The sequence below is a fragment of the Saccopteryx bilineata genome, chromosome 7 (assembly GCF_036850765.1).
Source record: "Saccopteryx bilineata isolate mSacBil1 chromosome 7, mSacBil1_pri_phased_curated, whole genome shotgun sequence".
In the NCBI taxonomy this organism is placed as follows: domain Eukaryota; kingdom Metazoa; phylum Chordata; class Mammalia; order Chiroptera; family Emballonuridae; genus Saccopteryx; species Saccopteryx bilineata.
In genome coordinates, this window is record NC_089496.1 from 70,567,257 (window position 1) to 70,574,627 (window position 7,371).

At 52.4% G+C, this 7,371-nt stretch overlaps 1 long non-coding RNA gene across 2 annotated transcripts in view; it reads left to right on the plus strand.

Annotated features, from left to right (window-relative positions):
- LOC136310491 (uncharacterized) overlaps positions 1–7,371 on the plus strand; it is a 57,207-nt gene that overhangs the window by 38,436 nt on the left and 11,400 nt on the right. The gene's annotated exons all lie outside the window — the stretch shown is intronic.

A 7,371-nucleotide genomic window follows, 5' to 3' on the forward strand; every position in this document is an offset into this window, starting at 1 on the left:
AAAGGAATTTACATTTATTTGTGAAGGGGTGTGAGAACTTTTGAAATTAACAAATATTTTTAAAATGCTAATAGCTTTTTAAAAACAGTTACAAACTTTTTTATTTTTTGACTTGAGTGAGAGAGAGAGAGATAAGAACATAGATCTCTTCCGGTAGGTGTCCTGGCCAGGGATCAAACTGGCCACCTGTGCACTTCTGGACCATGCTCTAACCAATCAAGCTACCCAGCCAGGTTGGAAATGCTGAGTCCACTAAATAAGGGGCTCCCTCATCCTTCCTTCCCCTCAGATGGGATTGGGGCTGTTGGTTGGTGGCATCCCTTTGGAGTGGACAGAAGGGCAGGTCCTTCATGAAGCAACTTTCTGCAAGTGCCCACACGTGTACACGCACCACCCATCTCCTGGGTGCAGCTCCCAGTGTGTCCAAGGGGCCACCTAGGTGACCTTTCATTGTGGACCAGTGAGGCTTGAACACGAATCGTGTGGTGCTCATAACCGTGGCCTTCAGGACACTTGACCTGTGTGTCTTGGTTCTCAGGGACTAAAGTGCGGACATTTGAGGCACAAGAGAAAGACAAACGGTGCTTGGCCAACAAGGGAGAGGTCTGAGGGGAGAGATGAGCAGATGGGCCAGACCCATCCCTTTATTTATTCAATGGTCGACTTCTTCTATCGAACACTGACAGCGGTGTTTGTCTTGTGTGCATTTAATTCTGTGCATAAACGCTCAAAATGTGTTTCATTAAAAATAGTGTACAGCCTGACCTGCGGTGGCGCAGTGGGATAAAGCGTCGACCTGGAACACTGAGGGTGCCAGTTCAAAACCCTGAGCTTGCCCGGTCAAGGCACATATGGGAGTTGATGCTTCCTGTTCCTCCCCCTTCCTCTCTCTCTCTCTCTCCTCTCTGAAAATTAAATAAAGTCTTTTAAAAAAATAGTGTACAAACATATTTGAATATGCATGTTAATATAAGACATATTAGTATATGGGTATTCATTTATACCTATATATTCTCAGAGCTGTACATACAAAACCACAGATACTGACTTGCTGGGCAGTTAAAGGCGAGCGGGGGATAATTTTGACTATACTGGATGATCAACTTTAAGTATTGACTCTTAACACCACAAAAGATAAGACTCCACTGAACCTAATCCGTACTCTGTACCAAGCCCTTCCTGAGGCCCTGGGCCATCAGAAAATAAACGTCCCACCCTTGTGGGTATTATATTGGCGGTTGGCATCTAGGCACATAATGAGAATACACTGTACTACATGCTATATGGGAGCTGGTGAAGGGGTGCTCAGGAAGGCTTTGTAGAGGGGGAACACTGCAGAAAATTCTCACAGAGGGGCTAGCAGTGGTTATGGGTGGCTGGAGGCCAGGAGGGGTTCAAATTCTGGTTCTGTTACAGACTAGCTCTGTGACCTCAGGGCACTTCCCTTATCTCACTGGACCCAATGTCCTCCACAGAGCCTGCTGTTCACACATCAGCAGCCATTCCTTTGTTGTTCATTCTAGCCCCAGCCCTAGCCTCACTGGGAGGATTCTGGAAGGTTTAAGTCACTCACAGAAATCTTTGTCCTCAGTCCCCACATCAGTGACTGGTTTAGATGTAAAAATGGTTGGCACCATGGTACAGTTCTCCGTTGCTACCAAACCACCTCAACACTTAAAACAGCAGCAGCCATTTGTTTTGCTCAACAGGTCTGTAGTTGGGGCAGAAATGAGTAGGGACCCCTTGTCTCTGTTCCACCTGGTGTCAGTTGGGCAGTTCGAGATGCATTGCTCAGAGGGCTCATTCACGTGTCTGTGGGTGATGGCTCTGGGTTGGTCACTCAGTCTAGCTGGTGGCTCCTTGCTTGGACATCCTCTGACATGGCAGCTAGGTTCACAGAGCAAGTGTGCCCAGAGACAGGAAGGAGAAACCATCAATTTCCTAAGATCTGGGGCTGGAAACTAGCACAGAGTCGCTTTCGTTATGTTCTATTGGGCAAGTACTTACCACGCTCAGATTCAAGGGGAGCGCACAGACCCCAGTTCTCGGTGGGAAGAGTATGAAAGAAAAAAATATGGGGGGTTTCCGCAAAAGGTGTGTTTGTTCCCAAATAGAAACATAAGCTTAACTAAATCACAGGTGAGAGGCCAACCTGAGAGATCAGACTATCCTGAGAAGAGTAAGGTGATCATAGGCTTGACCCTTTGTAATTATGTTCTTAGTTTCATCAAACTCAGGGAAAGGGCAAGACTGTTATAATATCTCCCATATTTGTTATATTTGGGATCATAACAAAGCCTGCCTAAGTGATATATAATTGTGTGACTTGACTTACACCTAAAACCCCGTGGAGTGTCTAGATTGTCAATATTTGATGGGAAAACACAGTACTGTCAAGATGTCAGTTCTTTCTAAATTAAAACATATATACAGTGCCAAACTGTTGAAATGAAATTTAGGTACAGATGCTGAAGTTTGGAAGAGCAAATGAGAAAAGTTAACCAAGAAAATTTTGAGAGGGAAGAAATGTTCTCACAAGGCACAGACATACAAATAAAGGGACATATTTTAGCATATGTTTTAAATAGACTTAAGTTGTTTATTGATTGGTTGATTTTAGAGAGAGAGAGGAGGGGAGAGAGAGAAACAGACACATTTGTTTCTGTATGTGCCCTGACTGAGTATCAAACCAGCAACCTCTTCATGTTGGTACAGTGCTCTAACCAACAGATCTATCTGGCCAGGGCTTAGTGCACATTTTATTTATTGATTTTAGAGAGAGGAAGAGAGAAGGGGGAAGGAGTGAGAAGCATCGACTCATAGTAGTTGCTTCTTGTATGTGCCTTGACCGGGCAAGCCTGGGGCCTTGAACCAGCGACCTCAGTGTTCCAGGTTGACACCCTATCCACTGTGCCACCAAAGGCCAGGCTCAGTGCACATGTTTTAAAAATTAATTTTTTTTTTTCTGAAGTGAGAAGTAGGGAGGCAGAGACAGACTCCTGCATACACCCCACAGGGATCCACCCGGCATGCCCACTAGGGGCGATGCTCTGTCCATCTGGGTCATTGCTCTGTTGCAACCAAAGACATTCCAGCACCTGAGGTGGAGGCCATGGAGCCATCCTCAGCGCCTGGGCCAGCTTTGCTCCAATGGAGCCTTGGCTGAAGGAGGGGAAGAGAGAGACAGAGAGGAAGGAGAGGGAGAGGGGTGGCGAAGCAAATGGGCGCTTCTCCTGTGTGCCCTGGCTGGGAATCGAATCCAGGACTTCCATATGCTGGGCCAATGCTCTACCGCTGAGCCAATTGGCCATGGCCTGGTGCACATTTTAATAATAAGAAATTGGAAACACCTTGAAGGTCCGTCACCAAGGGAGTAGTTAAATATCTTAGCATGGTGGGTCTCAAACTAGAGTGGGTCCAGGGAGACTGACAGCTCCCAGCATCAGACTGAGTAGGGGGAGGAAGGACTCAAGGATTTTGCATTTCTACCAAGTTCCCAAAGTGATGGTGGTATGCCAGCCAGACCATACTTTGAGAACCAATGACCTAGAGACTGTACTAGGGAAAATGCTGAAACTGATCCAAGGTGAGCTGCAAAATATAAGAATTTCCCCCCCAAAACCCCACAGCATGCCAGCACTGAGGGTCCCCATGACATAGCCCTTCCTGGGTCACGTCAGTCCTCCACACCCTTCATACCTCACCCAGACCTGGATGGGCTGTCAGCGCCTATTTGCTGCTTGAAAGAAGGGACGGACTCCTGTAGTTGGGGCTGGGCAGAGGATCGAACAGAACTGGGTTCTCATTTCTGGTCCTCACTTGCTGTGTGTCCTTGGTCAAATCAGTTAGCTTCTCTGAGCCTCCCTTTCTTCATCTGTGAAATGGGAAGCCCAGCACCTGCCTCCCAGATTTCTGGTAGGCTAAATGAACTGCTGTGTACAAAGTGATGTCTCAGGGGTCAGTGCCTAGAGGGAGGTTCAATAAACTGGTGAGAATTCTCTCCAGCCTCTGCACATCCCCGGCCCGTGCATGCCGTGACACTCCCCACCCCGGGACCCTATCTCTCAGGCATCTCTCGTGCTGCTCCAACACTGTTCAGGCATGGGGACAGAGACCACCTTCACCCCAAAGGAGCTTGGAGGCCTGTCCTCTGCTGGGGTCCTGGCCTCCTTCCTCATCCTTCATCTTGACAGGCCCCAAAGGATACCCCAGAGCACCCCAAACTGGAAGTTTCTGGAATTCATGCAGAAATGCCCACAATGAGGGGAGGGTTCCCGAGGACTGGGTGCCCCACACCCCTGGTCCTGGTACCTCCTATTTTCCCAGCCAGGAGCCTGCCGGTTCGGTTCCCACATTACCACATGAATGGGGCACAAGCGCCCCTGTCCACTTGAGCAAACAATTTGGCTAGCAAATTGACATAATTATGAGAGACAGAGAAGGAAGAAAGCGGCCCCCACCCCATGGCCCCCTGGCAGGCAGCTCCTGCCGAGCTCTTCCCGGGCTTTGTGGGCCGGGCGCTCAGGGCTGATTAGAAGCCTTGTGGCCTTTTCAAGAGCCCTAAGTGATTGGCCCCCTTAATCTGATTACAATTTGCAGAGCCCTTCCAGCCGGCTCTGAAGGACCATTCTCAAGCACCCTGCTTGATGGGGTGAGCACAGGAGTGTATACACACACACACACACACAGTACCCACTTGGGCCTGCTGGTGGTGGTGGTGGGGGGGCTCTGTCACTTTCCTTGACATGCCAGGGACCTCTAAGTGGTTCCTAGTCACTGCCCTGGGGTCCCACTCCCCTCCAGGTAGTCCCTAAACATCAGAAACTGGCAGGGGGCTGACACTGCCCCTAGCATCCTGGGTCACCTATCCTCAGTGTCCCACAGAGACACCGCGCCCAGGCCAGGGACACCTGCGCCACTCAGACCCGGTGGGCACGCCTCCTCGCCACCCTCCAGCGTCTGGGGCCAGCTGTCCCGCCCCACCCGGGGCGGCCCTCTCCCCAGCAGCTGCGTTTCTGGGGCTCCTCCGGCTGCAGCTCCCAGGGGATTAGCCCCTGCAGGCAGCGGGGACACAGCCCAGGCCAGGCTGCGTGAGCCGCCCCCACCCTGGGAACGCAGCTCACCGGCTGCCATCAATGGCCTCGGCCCTCCACATCCACTTTGTAGCTGTTAATCCCCAGGGCTCCGCCACAATGGCTTCCCTTCCTATCCTGGCCCCGGCTCTCAGAGGCCCCCGCCTGGCCCTCCACCCCGAATGGAGCCCTCCTGGGCAACAGCTCCGGAGAGAGCAGGGTGGGGGTCAATGCCCAAGGGGACAGAAAAGGGAACTCTGCCCTTGTTAGCTTACACCCACACCCCAGGAGATGCAAGCTGGTCCCAAGTGACCTCCAGCCTGCTGTGCCCCCATTTTCCAGACCCCTCATCCTGGAGGCCTTGAGAAGAGCATTCTCCACTTAGGAACCCTCTCTTTTCTCAGACTGGTCTTAAGACCGCCTCCTCCTGGCAGGGCTGGGAGCAAGAGAGCAGGTGGCACGGAGCCCAGGTTTGGACTTTGGGCCCAAAGGGGACCAGGCTCATGGTAGCACCACCTTGAATAACACCGTGACCGTGGAGGGGTCATTTATCCTCTATGGGCCTGTGAGACGGATGTGACAGCACGTGCTCTCGCTCTGTCTCAGGGTGCCTGGGAGTTTCTGTCACAGGGCAGATAAGGTACTCAGCATGATACCCATCACATCACGTGTGAATCAAGAACAGGAGGGGACTTGGGATACAGCTGTCAGACACGCAGATGGGGGGACAGTCTCAGGGTGTGCCCCTGACCCTGATGGTAACTTCAGCAAGGACCTTTACAGCTGGGCTTTCCAAGACAAGCCTCCCAGTTGCAGCATTTTTAAGACCTCATCTGTGACCACGTGGCCCAGAGATAGTTTGGGCAACGGGGTGCAGATCTGGCCTCTCTCTCTGGAGGGCTCCCCAGTACAGGCTCAACACTGCCCCGAGGTGAATGCCCACCCCTGCCCTGGGTGCCCTCCCAACACTGTCCCCAGGACCCAGGTCATGTCATGAGGGGAAGGGGTCCTGCCCCTGCCTGAGAGCCTGGTCCTCAGTTGGGCCCAGTACTGTCAGGGGTGCTGCCAGCTGCCTGGCATGCGGGCTTGGGAGCCTCCTGCACCCTGCACCTCTCCCTTGCCTGCAGGCCCCTCTGGGCCTTCTGTGGGCGTGCCCGGAGGGCTGGAACCCCATCAGCTGAAATCAAAGGGCTGGTCCCCTCCCCAGCACGCCGCACCCTGCAGAGCACCACGCACCTCCTCCTTTGTCACAATGTTTTTCAATCTGGTGAAGCAAACTGTCCAATTAGAGCTGGGGCCTCTGGCTTCCATCTTTGCCGACGTTTAATTAACATGCTTCTCTTGGCAGCTGCTGACAAGTTCCAGAAACAGGTTGTAAAGGGTTTTTGTCTTTACCCAGCATGGAAAATGAGGGGTGTTACGTCGGGGGAACATGAATAGGTTGCATTTCAGCTCCCTGCTCTCTCCTCCGCCTCCTCCGCCTCCTCCGCCCCTCTTCTAGCAAGGGGAATGAAGGCCTGAGTGTGTATGTTTGTGAATGGTGAGAAGAGCGGCAAGGGCAGATTTGGAGGCAGGAGAGACCCTCTACTCCCTTTCCCCTCACCCCTTTTTCTTGGAAGTCTTTGCTCCTCAAAGGATCTGGCTGCTGCTTCTTATTCTCCAGCAGGGACACTTTTGCCTCTCTCTTTTAGCCAAACCCAACCTCACCATGTTCATTCCCATTCCTGGGTCTCCTGCCCATGCTGTTGCTTTGCCATCCTTCTGGTAAACTCCTATTCAGCCTCCAAAACCCTACTCAGATGACTGACTCAGAGAAGCCACCTGGGCACAGGGTGGATACTGGGTGTCAGTTGGTTCTCTGGCTAGACTGAGTCCCCCCAAGGGCAGGAACTGTGTGTTACTCTGTCCAGGGTGGTGGCAGTCCTCATTAAGTGATGGGAAATCTAAACCAATGAAACCTTCCTCTACTGTAGCGGGAGAGCAGGGCTGGCCTGGCAGGGAGGAAGAAGGGAACGGTCGGGGGAAGGAAACTGGCCCCAAAGAGCCCCACCCACTCACCCACCCCCAGGATCCTTGAAGCTAGATCATATTGAGGGGACAGGAGACATGGCAGTGTCAGTGGGTGAGTTTCTGGGATGGTTGATGTGAAGTGAGGAGAGGTCTTGGAGAAATACCCAAGCCCCCAAGCTGAGCCTCGTTTGGGGCTCCAGGCAGGGGCCAGCTCCAGCGCTCCTGGGAGGATCTCCTTGCAGCGTGGGTGGCAGCTTGGGGTGGGGGGTCAGGACTGGGGCAGGAAGCC